The 19,122-nt window shown below is 44.5% G+C and overlaps 1 protein-coding gene across 1 annotated transcript in view; it reads right to left on the bottom strand.

Moving 5' to 3' along the window:
• LOC131282536 (rap1 GTPase-activating protein 1) overlaps positions 1 to 19,122 on the bottom strand; it is a 118,515-nt gene that overhangs the window by 83,457 nt on the left and 15,936 nt on the right. The window lies entirely within an intron of this gene.

The raw sequence follows: 19,122 nt of genomic DNA, 5'->3' as shown, positions 1-19,122 counted from the left end.
GGGAAATCAAGTTGCACTCGTTAGCATCGGAAATTAATCTCTCGAAGATTTTTGGTTTTTTTTTTTTCGAAAAATCTACCCCTTCGCAACCGCTTTGGTCGACAACTGCGTCGATCCCTCCAATGCAAGCTAAAAAAAAACCAATCGAGCGTGTACAGCAAAACAATTGCTTCCAAATTATCCTCCAATCCAAAAATGACAAAACCAACAAATCAACAGCAAAACCCAGGACCACTTTCCATCTCGAAGCTCAGAGATCACGTGCACAATCCGATTAAATATCCCTTTTGCCCGGAGAGTGCGTGTTTGGGGTCCGGGATGCTTGACGCATATGCGTGCGTTGCCTACACTCACTCACGACCGAATGTGCCGGTGCGCGCGGATTGATTATTAGGGTTTTTCGAAAAAAAAACACTGAAATTAATTGTTTTTCGGAAATACGCTTACAACACGGATGAAGAGGGTTCAAGCGGAAGTTCGCCACAAAACAACAAAAAAAACATGGGGAGGGTTGAGCTGTCCAATTTCGTTATTCTTTTTATTTGCCATTCATTTTGAGGGATTTTGGTCGAAAAGTGAAACGATCATCAGTTCATAAACAGCAATTTTCTTCTGCCGATGGAAGGAAGATGCGTCGTACCGATCAGCCCGATCACCGGTAATGACGAGGCTGATGGAAATCATGATGGGTTTGAAATGGGAAAAGTGGGCACGCGCGCACGCTTCCATTCGTCCCTGTCGGCTGTTCTTCTCATCTTGATCTCGTGTGGGACAAGTGAGAGTCAAAGAGGTGCGATGGAAAGTAAGAGTGTATGGTATGGACAGCAGACATTTAATGTCCGCCACCGGCAAAAGGTCTTGACCGACACACACACACACCTTGCGTAGCGGGATGCGACCATCGAGAGTGATGCTTTCTACTTGATCGGAAAATGAATCAATCCGGTCGGGCCAGGTGGTAAGGCGTATGCAAACCTCGTCAAACACGTGATGGACAGGGTTCAAGCTCAACCGCTGCTTAACGGGGGCATTTAAAAGGAATTACAAAAGCATAATTATACCATGGAAAATGAGGAAAAGCGAGCCAACACGCAGCGGGATGCTACCATCCCATCGATCCACCTATGATCGCCATGTGGGGTGGCGATTTCCATCGAATCATGTTATTTGAATTTACCGTTTTCTGCCATATCTTACCATTCCCATGAATGGGTTCGATGAAAGAAAACTTCCGAAAATGATTTCATTTTCATCTGCACAAGTTCATGGCAATTTTTTTGTTTGATGTCGCGTAGGAAACTTTCTTCAAGCACCCTAGGAAAAACAGCAAACCGAACAAAAATGGTACACATAAAGCTCACTCACGCTGGGTCCAAGCACCGCATGCAGAATCGGACGATATTCAAATGAATCGCAGAAGTTCATTCGCCTTCTTCTGGAGGGCGAAGAAAGTTGAGCAATTATCATAAATTTGTTGCACAGACCATCGGTGGTCCATCGTCTCGCCGCCACCGAAGCCCGCGAGGTTTTTGCACCGCTAAATCCATCATCAAACATTAATCCCCACCGCCCTCCCCGCGGGTTTTGTGCCCCCGGCTTCCGCTGAGAGTCCATTCCGCAAAGTATCAAAAGAGCAATAGCTTTTCCGAGCCTGTAAAACTAATCGATCGAGGAAAACCAACAAACAGCATTGGATAAACTTCAAACTTCCTGTAGAACTTTTATGATGTTGCTTTTATGACCGACTACGCAAAACACCTGCAGGCTCATATGCCGGGACTCACGCTTTCCCGGCCCACATCAACATCGTGATACTACATCGGCGGTACTTTATCTACAGGTTGCGATTCGTTGGAACAACATCAGACGACAACAAATGTCTCTACCTATTGCACAAAATAATATAAAAGACACAACAAAACCGTAGAACATAGAACACACCGGCAGCGTCGTTCCGCACGCAGTGTTTTGCTGTTGTTGACCATATTTTCTGTCCGCTTTCACGTTCCAGGTGAGTCTTTTACTTTGATGGCGTGCATTACGTCATCGCCATTTGCCTAAAATGACGTATATGTTATGGCATACGCGTAAATCGTAATTTAAAGCACGTAGATGTTGTTGAGAAAATTCGGCTTTACGATATTGGTGATACTAGAACTCTCCAATCAAACGAATAGTTTGTGAAATGAATCTGGCGTTCTTAGGACAAACGCTTGAAAATTATTACCAGCACCCTTAACAAAACTCGTGCAAGATAAAGCTGTCAGATCCTCATGGACTGTGCGTGTGTGTGTTGCCGATAAGTTTTAACGAGTTGCTCAACGATGATAGTTGATCCTAGGAGTTTCAAAACTTCTGCACACGTTTTCTGACCGATAAGTTGAACTTGGAAACATCGTTATCTCGCGGCGGAGCTTCCAGTGGCAAAGTTACTTCGGCAAAGTCCCGAAACGACCAATCAGCGCTATCAAATTGAAGAGTTATACGCAACCAATCGAACTTTTGGCAAACATTTGGTACATCGTTGGGGGGGTAAGTAGTTGGTTGTCTATTGAACAAGGTGTTAACTTTTGTGGATCGTGCAAAGTGTGTATAAAAAAGGCCTAAAAACTCATCCCCTGTTCTTGTACATCCGCGTGATAAAGGATGCTTACAAACTGGACACAAACAGCATAGAAAATGGAAATTGATTTAGTGCCAAAAAAGGACGAATCCGCAAAATGTGCGTCCCTGTGTTCTGATTATTTGCTTTCTCTTGCTTTCTCCTGTTAGCACACATTTTGTTTCTCTCGAGGCGAGAGGATTTTACGACCAATGGTTCCGGCCAATTTTTGTTAATACTATTATTATACGCTACTTTTCCAGCAACGGGCGAGGAAAAACGAGCCGCGACTAACAACGACTCGACCCCCAATGAAACATAACAACGCAAACCTGTGTCACTTTCCGCTTGGGGTAAGTAGAATGAAACGATTTTTTTTGTTTTTCGCAAGAATCTGCACTCAATCGAACGTAGCAACGCGGTCGGCATTAGGAAATGTATAAAAAAACATATAATCAATAAATTACTATTCATCAATTTCATGAAGCGTGTTACGACTGCGTGTTGCCAACACGTTTGTTTGTTTTTCCCTTTCTACGCTTTCTCGCTCTTGCTCGGAGCATGATTTTCTTTTTAACATCCCTTGGCTAGGGCATTGTTCTATGTATCTGTCCGAGTTGCATCTTTTTTTTTTAATTGTCCCCGTCCCTGTGTTTCACCCCGAGGGCTTACCAAACATCACCGTCGACCCTGGGTCCACGATTTTTGTCCCAGTGAGGGATCCCGTCCCTTGCGCATCGAATTCGCAACCGAATTTGTCTCGGAAAGCCACCGGAGAAGCTCCGAACGAACGCAATCGGCAACATCGTTATGCGTGAGGTTCAATAACGGGACATGATTTTTTCGATTTGCACCCTCCTTTCCCTAAGCGTCCCCGGGGCTTCTACAAGTCCTCGGGGCCCGTGACCACAAGGTTTGTTTGACGACTAACAAGCCCAAGCGTGCCCAGGAAGCCCGAAGCGCAAACATGGCCTCCGTGTTCTGGTCCTTCCCCCGTCCCGGCTGCGCCGGGGTCATCACAGTTGATCCTCGAAGGTCTAGTGGTTTTCGGTCCAGAGGAGACACGTTATCCGCTTGCGGATTGCCGTTGTTTGTCTTCCCGAAACCCTAATCCAATTGTTTTTCCATGCATCCCTCGACACTCGGTCGGTGGCGTCTCTCTTTGGGGTTTCTTTATTTTCCTGTGTGCACCGTTTTCTAGTAATTAATGCGCACTATTGTTTTGCTATTTCATGCCCGACCAACAACTCGCGGACCTCATCCATCGTTTTTTCCCATCCCATCCCAGTGCCATCTGTGCAATCTTTCTTCATTTGCCGATAGAACCAACGTTTATCACTCCAAAGGAAGACTTATAGCCTAACCAACTTAGGGGTCAGGGTCTCGGGTGTCTCGAGTCTAGGTCGGTCAGTTCGGCAGTTTATGTTGCCCGAGAGCGGGTAGGCTATGCGGTTCCGATCGTTTTATGGCCATTTTCAACAGTTGATTGAATATCGCACACTAACACAAATCTACGTGGTGGGCAACAAACACGTGTTCAACGTTTTCTTAACTGTTCTTCCGTTGCCAAACCCTCGCACTGTTAATAATGAGCACAATCAACCGTGTACATTGGAGGGTATGCTGCTTGTCGGTTGGTTCTTTGCAACCTTGCCAGCGTTGAGCGAACCGTGCTACCGCAAACAGGCAGCTTCATCCCCACGAAAAACATATTCATACTGCAACGGTCTGGTGCTGAAGCCGAGGTAGATTCGGCTTGCGACGACTAATGACGACTACGTGCAGGACGTCATCATTCTTATACGTGCCTTCTCCGTTCTATACTACTCCGAGAACGGTCGGGATACGGTAATTTATAAAATTAATTTCGATAAACTAAATGAATGGACATTGTTCGATGAGCGTGGCCTGAAGGGTACCATCAGGGTTATCCTCGCGAATATTCATTACCCGATTAGCTGCGAACGATAGAATCCAATCCTATTGGTAGATGAGATTTTTCCCCACTCACAATCAAATTGGTTGAGAAGTTATCTTGGCCTTTTTGGTCCGATTGTTCTAACCCTTTATTGTGGTAATAGATTTTCCAAATTGCTCCGTAAACAATTGTTGATACTTTAATTAATTCAAGCTGTTCGGTAAAAGTTAAATGCAAGCGGGATCAACTGAAATTAGCGGTGAAACATATTTTCCCAGAACGGAAGCTGAGAGGATAAATAGTTTTATGTAAATAAACGAGGAATGGTTCAGTTTATTGCCTCCAGATCAAGGATGAAGGATAATCCTATTTCAAATACTTTTCAAAATGTAATAGCACTTTCTGACTGCTATCTACCAATTCCAAACACATCAAGAAACAATCATGTCTTCAGGACCTGTCGGATTATACGGTTTCCAAAGTTCCCCTAGTCTGAAACGTCACATTCCCTCACTTGAAATATACCGCCGAAAAGAGCGAAGACTCTTTTCATTATAGTTTAAACCATTCTTATCCACTTAAGCCATTGTTTGAATTGCACGATTTCCTCCAGGGCAAAACTCACGTGACTTTTGATGCACTTTCCTCCAACGGATTGACGTATGTGAGATGTTCGTAGCTCTACGCCTCATGATGACTTCGTTGTTGACGACAGTAGCAAAGTGGAAGTTCTTCGAAACTTGAGATAAAAGATTTCAAACACAAGCAAGGCAATTCTTGTCATGCATGGACTCAATTCACCCGAAATTGAGAAAGCAAAGCTGAATCTTCAAGCAAAAGTTGGCCTGGGAAAGAGTGAACGGAAAGAGAAAGTCAATTCTTGTAACTCTTATTCTTGATAAAGCATTTTACTCAACCTCTGTCGCAGAACTTGTGTTGACAAGTTTTTACTTTCATTTATGTTCATCGATTCGAAAGACAAAGCCCGACGGAAAAGTTTTAATCCGGTCTCTCTAGAACAACACTGACTGAAATACCTTTTTATCAGCTGCTAGAGTTGGGAGTTTCAATATGAAATATTAAATGGTTTTAAACATTTTGAGCTAAGGATCCAGAAAAAAAGTATTCATTTTTTCTCTTGATCTTATTTGCAGTGCTGTCACCCAGCATAATGTGTGTTTCGCTTTGTGTAGACTGATTATTTGCCTCGTTAAGCTCCATAAAAACGAATGGACAAAGACTATACCTCTCACCCTGTTCTCAAGTTCTAGTCCAGGGTCGTTGAGTTCTCGGTCGATCCTAAATTAAGGACTAACATACATCTCTTTAGGGAGTCGCAACGTTTTTTTCTCCGGCTTTTTTGCCATCATCTATCTTTCCGGTCACGACGCTTCTTCTAGACAGGCATTAGCGGAACATGATTGTCGGGTTTCTGTTATTCTTCATCGTGCAAGATCGTCACAAACGAAAAGGACGAAGTTTATGAAAGCCTTTCATCATGTCCATAAAAAAAGGGATACGGGCGAAACCCTCCCATAGGCGCAAATCAAAATGAACTAGTTCGTCAGGGAGAGTGTCTCGTAGGAATGGTCTCGTCGGAATAAGGAAACCACGGCGTGGTTAGACAAACACATTTGGGTGGGTCGTTTAATGACGATTAAAGTGTTTTTTACTTTCTGTTTTTTCTTCACCGCTTTCTAAACTGCACTTCATCAATGGCCTGGAGCTCGCTTCCTTTTGACACCCTGCTTGTGGTTTAATATATAGCACCTTTTTATCGCATGAAAATCGTTTCCTTCTGGCATAACAGAGGCACGAGAATGCTGGAACGATAAGAAAAAATGTAAGGACAAGTTTTTTTTCATTGCTAGATTGAGTTCCATCTTTGAGGCCCCGTTCTCCGCAGACAGGCTTCAAAACAGTAAATTCTTGTTCACAAGGCAACCGTTGAACAAGTCCCAAAGGTGTCATTAGCAAATGGTAAAGGTTTTTTTTTTTGTTGAAAGACAAATTTCCCAACGTACGCGAGTTTCCATCAAGAAGATGAATATTTAATAATGGAGCGACCCGTAATGTTTTTATCGTGCAGTCTTGAACCCGAAGAGGTATTTTTTATGCGCATGCAAATACTTTTTCATTAATGTAAGCCCGGTTTGAGAGTTTCGGTAATGCTGGTAATATTCTGCAGGCTGAGAAATATCCCAAATGTCATTCAACAGGCAATATTTTTATAAGATCGGGCAATCTGAGGCAACGGGCACAATTTGGCCACATATTAAGGAGTAATTTAATTCTATCCAACTTGGAAGTGTGCTCTATTGCAATATGGTAATATTTGATACCGAACTGAATACGCAGAGGCCTTCTTCCGGCAGCCCAAAATGTGAAACAGATACTTCCAACGGCCTGCCATAACCGTATCCGGAAAGATACTTCATTAAAACGCTTCCATTCCTCAGTTCGACGCTCAACCAAGCGTACATCCTTTAACGGCGGGCATGTATCGAGCGGGATCCACCCATACCGTATGTCACACTTTTCCCAAACCGACGAATGAACCGGCGGCAGCAATAAAAATATGTTAATTCCTTCGGCGAAAGGGTTGCCATTGTTAGCGAGAAGTGTTTTCGGTGGAGAAAAACAGTATTCATACACTTCGTAGGAAAAAAAAGACCTTCTCAAGTCCTTTGGCGGCAATCAAAACACTAAACAAAACCATTCAGCATCCTGTGGCCCACAATCTCGTGTCTGGGTTATGGTAACATTTGTGTAAGAAAAGCAAACATTTGTCCCAATTGCTCCGGGGCGTGCCACGTTCGTGTATACCGGGAAGGATGATGAGCACACGCGGATGTACATACTTCTGTGCCCAAACCACTGCTCGGGAATACCGCGAGGGAGAAAGGTAAACGGTGAAATGTAACCTTTTTTTGCTACTCTGTAGCGTTTAATTTCATTGCTCTGGCATCCTCCACTGCCCGCGAGCAACACTGCAGGGTGCATCCTTTCTGGCGTCGTGCAACGCTTCACGCATCGTTTAACCCTTTCGAACTGATTCGTTGTTAGCCTACCGCTCGGGGGAATCATGCTCCGATTCAAACGAATCTCGTGCGCCAACGTCGTTGTTTCTATGCTCGGCATGTCAGGGTAATTTGCTTGCTGGCGGGAGTTTTGGTTCCGAGCAACCTCATAATTTGCAGCCATTCGTAAACATGATGTAGAAATCCATAAGTTTAGACTTAGGTCATTCAACTAATTTGTTTTCATTGAGTGAAAACGGTTTAACATACGGTGAACAACCATTTCAAACCATCAGTGCGTCGCGTGTTGCAGCCTCACAGGCGCAAACCGGGTTTGAAAGCAAAACCACGAGTCCGATAGTAAACGTGCGCTCCGCGAGCATGTTTAGTTTTTCTTGTACGCATGAATAGCCGCGGAACGAACGAAGAAACGGCCTTCAACAATGCCAGCACGGCCCAAGGAGCCAAAAAAAGCCCCCAAGAGCTGCGTAACGCGCGCAAGACAACGTTACATTACTTTAAATGATATTGTTGTTTTGGGTTTTGTTTCCTCCTTCGTCGTTGCTCGTGTGCGTTCCCTTTGCTGTTCGCGGTCAATTCTGGTGCGCCTTCCGTCACCGTCTGGGGCACGTTTGGCCAACGCGCGTTCGCTTCACTTCGATCCGCTGGCGTTTGCACGTTGAAACTTCAAGTATGTCTTTCACGATAGCAACGTACAGTTATTTTGAGGTGCTTTTTTGTTCTCATCAAACGTTTACGCCAACAAATATCTGGCTATGACCACCATCAATATGAATGCCTTGGCTGTGGATTGTGTGAAGCATCGACGAGCGTGTTCCGGAAGCAAGTCCGGAAGGCATGGAATGACAGTACCGTTCTCGAGGAGCCCATTTACCACTGACCCACACCCGTTGCGCTGAGTCTTGGCCACTCTTAACTTCTGAGGATGTTAACGCTTCGAAACAAAAGCTCAGCGTACGCGTTAGTAGGTCAGAAGAAGCTACCGCCATCACGTCATAATTTGAATTCCATGCCAGTTCGTAGTATTTATGATCAGGTCACAAAAGACAACGTCGAGCCCTTAAAGTATAAACATAATTACAGTCAATTCAATTTCTTAGTTGCATTTTCCATACTCACGACGTTTAACAAACAAATTCCCCTTCACGAAATATGTGTCCTAAAATATTTTGAACATACCTGTAAAAGAAAGAAAGAAAATGGTTCATTAGTCGATGTGCTTAGCATATTTAAGAGTTTTTAAATTCGAAAAAAACATTTAGCAATAAAACTTTATGGTTCGAACAACGGTTTATCTATTCCCCACATTTTCGTTAAAGTAGAAAGTAACGAACCGTCTTATTACAGAAAATGGATGGTCACTCAAAGACGAACAGATTTTTCTTGTTTCATACATACAGTTCAATGCCATAGTGTTTGTTTTGAAACGTAATTTCACGAAAAGTGGCAGAGGGGGGCTCGAGCAGGCTCATCTGCCGAATGTGAAAAGCAAAACCATTCGGAGCATTGAGGCCATTATGGAAATTGAGGTTACATCAATCTTAACCGAAGCACCTCCACCTGGAATACACAGCTAATTGAATGAAGATCTGTATCTTCTCGACATATCTCGCACAATCGATAGCTGGTGTTTCATCTTTGGCAGTCGAACGTGTTACGGTGGTGGTATCATTGCGGCGCCTCTTTCACTAATGAAGTGTACGCTTCAACCCATTAGAGACCTCGATTTGTGTCACTTTTGAGGGAAAAATAGAAAGTCTTTCCACGATGGTCAATGCCAATGTCAGCGCCGCATACTGATTGCCTGCTCGAGTCGTCGGTCAACAAGCGCGTCATCTGCATGGAGTCGAGTGTGTAGGGCTTAAAACCTCAAAAACATATCAGTAAATAAAAACGAACGTACACTGCATTTATGATAACAGCGGACACTCTGGCAAACACGTGTTTTTATTTACCATCGCAAGGTGGTAACGATAAATAACCGCCTCTCTTTTAGTCCATGCAAAATACGCCCTGTTTTGACAGCGAAAGACGTGCACGGTTTCGTACCACTTTCCCTGAAACAGGTTGCTTATTTTGCGATGGTTCGTGAGGGGGACAAACCCACAACCGTTTTAGGAACCCCGTCGAATGGCTATCGCAAACGTTTGTCGTTATGGAATACAATGAGTGGTGACTATTTAACATTTTCAAGAAGAAAAAACAGGCAACATTTGTGAAAAACATTGTAGTCAAAAAAAACGCAAAAACATTACATTTTATATTTTGCGAAATATGAATGGCTTTTCAAAGATTAACCCTAGTAAATGAACTAGAACCCGGATATGAAAACAAACACTTTGATGTCCTAGTTAACGCCATTATGAAAGCCTTTACAAGGCAAACAATCACATCTTGACCAGAGGAGTCACAGCTCCTACAAAAAAGGATACTTGGACATCTGTTTCGACGGATTTGTTTTTCTTTCCCCCAAAAACAACAAGCGTCACAATGCCGTCGGATGTAACCCTGGTTTTGCGTGTTGCGCCGTAGCCTCAAACCATTTTTGACACGACACGCCAAATTGCTGAGCCGAGTGGGCAAAAGAAAGCCAGAGCAAAGCCCCCTACTTTGATCGGTTGATGATCAGCGAAGACATTTGCATAAATTCAACACAATGCTGCCAAACAATGCCAATGACACACAGCTAAGTGCATAGGAGTGGATTGGATTGTGTGGATTTGGCAAAGGATGTAACCGAAAGGTGTGGAGAGGGGGCGCCGGACAAACAGGGAGAAGAAAGAGTAGCGAAAGTGTTGCGATCGCGAGAAAGAAAAAAACAAGCGACCGTAGACAAACCGTTGAAAGCCCCGCATGCCTTTTGCCTGTGACCAAAAACGATGTTACCACCGTGGCTCGATTTCGCATACTGGAATTAATGGTAGAAAAAAGGAGGGTTACATCAACGACCGGAAGAAGGAAACGGCAAATACCGGGGTGTAGCTCAAATCCGGCCCGCTTTGCACACCATGGAAATGGTGATGGTTAACAATTGTGCAAAAAGAGGAACGAGCGAACGGATTGACGCAGGGGGGCAGAGGACGGGTGGACGGAAGCGAGCATCAATCATAACTGGAGTAAACAAATGAAATTGCAAAAACGAATCCTTACGGCAAAAAGGATCACACACGGCCGGGACATATCGCGAGGCATGTCAAATGGGGCGGATTGATGTGGCGAATTTCTAAACATGTATGGATCTCCTCTGTTCCCGAGAAAAGGGGACCGAAAGGATCAGAAGGAATATATTTGTATTTGGACAAAGGTTACTTTAAATCCGGAATCTACATGGTATCGATCAGGGGACATAAAGATTGAATAAAAGTAGGTCACGAGCAATGTTTAATCTGTTCATATGTTTAAATGATGAAACTGTAAAACGATTACAACATGTTCTTGGATAACAAATCCATTGCAAAATGATGTTTTAAAATAGGTGTAATGTTAATGCTACTGTTTCAAACAAAAGAACAAGCCAATCTTCATTCTTTTCTGCTTGTAAAAGACATCAAACAAGCGTTTGTTCGACCATTCTAACGTCAAACTAAGACAAGTTTTTCAGGCCAATTACAACACACACAATTCGGCATCGTACATTCGAATGTTAGAGTTGTCCTACAAAAAACAAAACACAATCTCCTTCACAATGAGAAGCCTGTTTGTTTCACTTGCGCGGTGTGCGACGAAAAATTCGGCAAAACCTTGAAAGTTCATCCATGAACATTATATAGCTTTAGCCGCTATGGAACCGTATCGCTCCTTCACCATCCATACCCGAACGAAACGACCAACAACATTTTGGGACGGAAATCGATGCTGGCCACAAAAAAAAGGTGGCCACTGTCTCAAGAACAATCGCAGTCATTGTTGTCTGATTTCTTGACGAAATTGTTTCCAACGAGTTTGACACCGAGTCGTGGCCGTACGCTGCTACCGGAGTGCGGGTTGCTGCCGTATCGCCTGGAGATCAAATTTGGGTAATCGTAGTCTCGCGCTCCAAGCAACGCTTAGCACGACGACGACGACGAATGCGTCAAATTTCTTTGATGCTAACTCACATCTTCAACCGACGTCGCGGAATCGTGACTTCTACACCCTTACGGAGCTGATTCCGACGGGAGGGCAAAACATGAATGAACTCCCCTCCTCCAGCCTCCTATTGGCCTGGCCCTTTCGATCGCATAATCGCAAAGCCAATGTGCTCGTCTCCTGTTCAACGTGCTTGCTTTGATGCTGTCAAGATTGACGTAATTCACATTGCTTGAACTGAAACGACAAACGAGGTGATAATGATACGCTTCTCTCCCTTTCCTCGATTGCTCGAACTCACTCGGAAAGAAGCCATCGGTTTTGATTTCAGCGACAGTACTAAACGGCTTGTTTTTTGTTATGGTTGATTATTTTTCGAAAATAATGCGTCCATTCCTGCCATTACTGAAGCCTTCCCTGCTCATGTGGTGCAATCGATTATCTGGCTCGAAATTTGCCCCACGACTGCGGCGAGGGCCGACTCTTTCCAGACAGATTGCTGGAATGTGAGACGATTGCATCAAACCGAGCACCCTTATCGTTGCACGAAAATTAACTTAATGAGCCACAAATTTCTTTGATGCCTACACCACACGTGCATTTCACATTTTTTGATAGACATTCCTCCTGCGTTTACTATACAGACACTTTCCTTGCGCAATGAACTGTAGGCGAAATTAGAAAACGTATTACCATCAGCTTACTTCGTAATGTACCAACCACCTTCACAACCATGACGGAAAAAACAACAAATCCTACTCAAAAGCCTCTTCTTTGGACGATCATTTATTGATCAAATAAATAGTCATCAAACAAGGAAGATACGAAATCGTCAATCAACCGTTAAGTCCCTCCCAATAAGTCAAACTTACGAGAGGTTTAGGATTGCTCGATCGAGGATGAGCCGTTTTCGGACAAACGCAGTAATATACTTTTATGGATTGGCTGACCGATGAGGCGATAAAGAACCGCCTTGATATTAAATCACGTCACGATTGCGCAATATAAACTGCGTTCGAACAAACATTGAAGATAATCCTCCACCATACGATCTTCTTAAAAAAGGAATGTGATCATTTCAGGAACTATCGGTTGTTTAGCTTATTAACGTATTTCTTTTTTTCTTTTCTTGAACAAATGGAAGTGAAGAGAAGTGGGTTCTAAATCACGGTTAAAGTGGGGCAATCTACTTGGTTCAACGTTATTTCCAATACCAATTTGTGCCAATCAAAGATCGATCGATACGAGCTGCAGACAGTTATCTTTCACCCAATTATTATCAATGTTTTAACAATAATGGCAACGAAAGCTTCTTACCGTTAACAGACGATAACCGTTACGAATTTGCATTCCCAAATGGCTTCCAATAATGAGGTTTGTTGCTCATGTTTTCATGGTCCCCCTGCTGCTCGGAATCATTAAAGATATTTGCAGCAAATAAAATAAACGACAAGCTTGCAGGAAAAGCTGCGCCGCCGAGATGAAAAGAGTCTCGTGTCGTTATTTCTTCGCAGAATAAGCCATGTCGCTCTTCCTGCCAAGTGACTCGTTGTCAAGTACGCAAGACAACACAGGATTTAAAAATGACTCAGGCAAACGGTATGAGTGCTACGCGAATATTCCCAGACTGATTTCTTTTCGCTTTGAGAATGTGGTATGTTGGTTCATCTTTATGATGGAATCACCTGTTCCGCCCCTTCCTTCCGCTCCGATATTGGTCAGGTTTCCCTCGCGCTGTTGCCCGAGATTTTCCGTTTTCCACTCTCGTCTCGTCGTTCCCGGCGGGTATTAGAGAGGAAATTTAAATTATTCATAGAAGATCCAATGCTGTTGCTCAGCGGCACAACTCAGGATCAAAAACAAGGAGATTCGTTTTAAGCTTCACCTCATCGGATGTTGGAATCCTCGGCCGGATCGGAAGTGTTGGTGAATGTGGACGTGTTTTTTCTATGTTCTTCCCATTCCTTAACAAATCCCGAGGGAATGGCCGGCAGAAGCGCACACCCAACCCAGCGATGGAATCCCGAGATAAGCTAAGGTTGGTATGCAAATTTAAGGTTCTTCCGGTCTGGTTTACGGTCGGGCCTGCTCCATACCGAGCGGACACCGAGATTGAACGCCCATGGATGAGTCCATGGCCGTGTGATCCATGTTCCCATTCCCGAACACCGGAAGTCGGGATGCGAACGGCAGCCTGGGACCGGTTTGTTGGAACGAAAATCTGGATACCAATTACTATCATAGCCCTCCGATGACACTCGTTTGCAGCAGGGAGGTGGTGCGAGAACAAGTTCCGTGACGTGTGATTAAGTGAACCAGAAAACACCGAAAGAAAATTGGCATGTTGCTCATATTTTTGCAACGCCCTTTTGAATAAAGTGCGTCAGGAAAATAGCAACACATCGCAACAACGGTCGTTGGAGAGGAGCGACTCCGCTTTCACCCAGAACAGACAAAAGCGGCATAAATATTTAACAACATGTGCGCCCTGTTTCGGTCAGTTTAAAGTGTCTCTCAGTTTGGAACGGGATGAAAAATGTACGTACGGCGTCAAGTAGGTAAATGAAGCTTCCGCTGAACGAGAAAATCCAACAAGCCCCGGTTTTCGCCTCAGTTTCCCTGTCCTCCGTTTTTTTTAAATATCTCCCATTATAGTCGAGTATCCTCCGTATTTCACGCAGCGCGAACTCGCACGACGGGAAATTGAAGAACCATAGGGACGAAAAAATGGACGAGAAACTTAACTCTGCGTGCTCGGGGAAAACGCAGCAACACCAACGACCCACGTGGCGATCCTCGGGGGTTAGGGTGACGGAGGACAACACACAGCGGCAGGATGCTTCCGGCGACGGCTGCGACAAGCGCGAAAAATGTGAGTGTGTAATTTCATATGCGAACAGCCAACGTTTTATACGATTTTACTGTTTTCCAGCTACGACCTGCGGTGCCGAGGGAACGGTTGCGAACGGTTTTCTGCAGAACGAAACATTGTGTATCAGAAGTGTTCATTAAAGATTCAAGTGGCACTGAAGTGCAGTTGATGCACCATCGTCACTGGAGCGGCTTATCTTGGCTTGTTAGTTGCAATCGAAGGTGGAGTGTTTCACAGTTTTCGCAGCTCAACAGCTCAACGTACTCTCCCTGTTTCTCTCCATCTCTCTCTTTTTGCAAACTCCCATGAGTTTTTTGAGACAGAAAAACGAGGATACTAACCTACAACACATTAGTGTTTTACGACGTTAAGTTGGGAAGTTAAATATAACTAGAACACTTCAGCAGACGTCTTTGACTTTGGCTCTTAAGGTAACAAAACCTGTTGACTTGGAACGAGCAAAACATTTGAAAAAGGTGTTGAAAAATCGCTCAACTGCATTGCCAATTGCTCAAACATACTTCCATCATGTGTTTGCATTCCATGCCACGGACACACACCAACTACAGGGTTAACATTGACCAGAAATTTCTCTCGTTCCGTCTGCACGACCGATGTTGCACTTCTATGCCAATAGGGCAGCCAAGTCGCTCGATAGAGGTAAAGTTTTACGAGGTACATTTTCCGCTCCAGTTGCGCTGCAAACGAGAATTTTGGTGTGCTGCCTGCAGACCATGCAGAAGCTATATGACAACTCCATGGCGAAAGGTCATATCAATGCTACACACACATATCGAGAAGAAACGGTTGGATGTTCTGCAACCTTATCGTTCAATTCATGAAGAAAACCAATCGATCTGCACGTGACTCCTGCTTGCCAAGGTGCTCCATTACAGCAATGAAGGGTTTGCCAAGGGTAGAGCCAGACGTATATTGCTCCATTTTATCTAGTCTAACGTACTTGTTTCACATTTCTTCCCCGTGTTCATAGACCTTTCGCCGGGCCATTTTCATGTGTTCTCCTCCTTCGCTTTATTGCTTTTCCTCTGGCATGAATATTTCATCATTCATCAAGCTTCATCTGGCGGCCGTAAAGAAGGTGTGCGGAACTGCTAGTCCGCCCCACAACGAGCCCGGAACATTATGTTCCGAACGCGTGCAACGAAGCAGTTTTTTAATTCAATTACAACTTGTTTAACGCAGGGCGGCGCACCTCTCTCTATTCGGGAAGCGGCGGCGCATTTGTTACTCTGCCGAAGTGAAGCGAAACAGGGTGTACCACCTTAATCCAATACCAACAACATCATTTTTTTCCCCACTCATTTATGTAGCTGTAATCGTTTATCGTGAGATGCGATATCGCAAGCAAATCGGTGTTTTAGTTCGAACCTGTCGCACGGACGCACGCACGCACGCGATTCCCTCATTGGCGGCTTTTGCATTCCTTGTTTTTGTGCTACAAAGCTGCTATTAGACAAGTTCACACTTCATGCGAATCGATGTTGTCGGATGTTCATTATGCTGGCCCGACTGAATTAATTACTTCCGATCGGCTGGTCTATGCGTCACATTTTCTTACTTAGAGATTACTTGTACGATAAAGTTTTAGATAGATAATATTGCACCTTTTGTTCCTTTCAGAACATCGGATACATTTCGCAAAAAACTCACAGATGTACAACCAAAGTATCGCGAATAAAATATGCTTGATGGTTCCGAAAAACCGCTGAATTATCGCTCCACTGAAGCGTGTCGAGGAGCAATCTTGGAAAGTTGGATGAATCTCCAAAGCGGAATCAGTGGCTAGGGCTATTAATTAAGATAGCGATAAAATCTAGGGCTACCGTCGGTCCATCATCGCCATTAAAAGTAACAGCTTCAGGGGGGTTTGATCTGGAGCTGTACCAATAATACCGACCTCGATCGGACGGGAAAGATAATTGATTTATCTCCTGCTCAACTCTCCTCGGAGCCAATTGATCAATGCAGAGGAAGGGCGAAGGAACGAAAAACGATGTTGTCTACTTTTTCCCCTTCTCACATCGGGCTATCGACGGAATTCCTCCGCTTTTTTGCATATACGAAAAATTACCTGGGGACAATTTATTGTGCACAAACGACCTCACAAAACACATTCGGCTACAGTACGCACCCTTATGCCACGCTACCTAATGCATGCAAACGGGCGATAATTATGGATCAATGCCGACCGAAACCCAAGCCTCGTCCCCGGCCTAGGCTTGTTCGATCAATAATCGGCAGGATATCGCACGATGCACATATAACTATGTCGGAGGGGATCGCTTAGGGAACAAATGCATAGCCCTATAACGAGGGTGCACTCCCCGAGTCCGATACCCTCGTTCTGCGGAGATTTCTGCAGAACTGCTCTATCATCGAGGGACAATCAATCGTGCGGATTATTTTGCAACGATTGGCTCTTGCTCTTCATTGCATTTTATTTGTATGTGCAATAATCAACAATATTGGTAGGCAGTACCAAACTTCCCTTGCGCAACCAACGTTGGGATAGATGGGCAAAATATGGATGACATATCGTTAAAACCTTATGCAACCAGCATAACAACCCGTTTTAACCCGTTTCAGCAAAACACACTTGTCATCGGGATTCTCTAATCATCCCGGATGAGGGAGAACTGTTTAATCATTCTCCCAAACCAGCCGGTGCTTCCTAACAATATAGGATTAACAGTGCTCCTGGAAACACTCCCCGCCTCTCGACATATTTCTAAGCTTGGAGCATACAAAACAGGCTTTGAAAGGACACAAAACGTGTTCAGTAAACCCAGGATTAGTTCCGACATCTCATCTAACTCAATTCGGGTACCTGATGCCGTTTCTCGTAACTCATCGATAGCCGGTATTCCAGGAGCGTTCACTTTCGTAAACAATGTTCGCTACGGCACACGTTCCTGAAGATAGTTTTCCTCCATCACATGTCGATCGGATCACGCTCCACCGGAAACGCAGCCTCCGATAATTGGCTCGTCCACAGCAAGAACAACACTCACTGTTAGATAAACGCCGCAGGCGGCAAGCATTAACTACCTTCACCGTCTCGAGTACCACCGCATGCTGGCGGCGAAATTAAGACGAATCTCGATAATTAGATTCTCTGCGCAACTTTCTTGTTTTCCACCGAACTCCATCTTGTGGAGTTGCGAAGGAAAAACTTTCAAGCCGATGAACCGACTAAAAACTGTGCTTCAAACTTCACCCAACATGAAGAACTCGAAAGGAATCAATACCAACCATGTCGAAGTTTTGGTTGCTATGCTAGTTTTTGGAGTTCAATTGAATTTTCTTTTTCCCATCTTTTCAGGAGCGTTCCAAGTTTCCTCCTTGTGGTGGAAAACATTAAGGTAGGGAAACTCAATTATTCGGCGTTAGAATCAACTATTTCTGTGTAACCATGGTGCGTCATGGTGCAGCTCAATACCATTCTCCGTAGTCTACCTCTTCCAATTGCATTCAACCGAGCGAGTGACTTTTACTTTACAAAGTAATTCCAAATGTTTTATGGATCCAATAAAAGTTACAAACCGCGCTTTACAATGCTAACACCAACCATGCCTTCGCCTTTGCAAACGGAGGAATGCGGTGAGCGAACAGTGTCCTTTCCTCCCGCCCGGAGAACCACAATAACAATAATCAAAGTTAATTAAAATTCTCCTTCATCACCATAGCGCCTTCGACGGTCGACACCAACCATCCAAGCGACGGCCTCGTGGTCATTGCAGTTGCATTGAATGAATTGCAATCAGCCAGCTGCTCCTTCTCCAGAGTTCCATAGAGTTCGCCAGCCCCACCCAGTGCATGTGAGTCGTATTAGTTGTGGCCCGGTGAGCGTAAAGTTAAACCACGACTTAGCAGGGCTCATGTTGGAAAACAAACGTCTATCTAACGATCGACTCCAGGCGTCAGCGCGATCGAAAAACGTCACTCGCGATCGGCTCGGACCATTGTTTGCATTCTTTTCCAGCCTCGACATGCCTTTGTGGAATGTGTATGGCCCATTTTTGCACCTCCGCTCGTCGTTCCGAAACCGAAGCGGAATACGAAAGTGATCGATTGTGCGTCAAAAGCCCGATCCAAACTCGGGCCAAGACGACGCGCGGTGGCGCCATATTTCGAACGAAAGTTTCTTCCATCGATGGTACACAAATCGATGACTAAGATTGACCCGCATGGCCAGCGGAACGGAAGAATGCGGAAGCAGGCACTGCCCCCTGAAGGTGTGAATTACTTTCCACCCTGAATCCATCCGGCCGATTCGAATCAACAAAAATCTCGCTGATGGCATTTGCATTTTACGTTGCTTGCAAAACTGCACCGAAATCATGCTCATTAGAGTGCAATTTTCTCGTGAATCCGAAAAGCCCCATTCGACATTTAGGGCGCTCAAGCTGACGGGGTTTGGCGCGAGGACGAGGGAAAAGTTTAGCATTTAACCATCGTTTAATGATCTGTAATTCCATGTGCTATTTTTCGCGCGAGGGCTCGAGCCCACAATTATGTACACCCACCCAACAACAAGGCACAAAGTTGGGGTGGAAAAACGAGCACGAGGGGAGGGAGCAAGCTACGAGAGGATAAAAGC

The sequence above is a fragment of the Anopheles ziemanni genome, chromosome 2 (genome assembly GCF_943734765.1).
Source record: "Anopheles ziemanni chromosome 2, idAnoZiCoDA_A2_x.2, whole genome shotgun sequence".
NCBI lineage: Eukaryota > Metazoa > Arthropoda > Insecta > Diptera > Culicidae > Anopheles > Anopheles ziemanni.
Note: the sequence above shows the minus strand (reverse complement) of the source record. Positions and strands in the feature narration are given on the sequence as shown.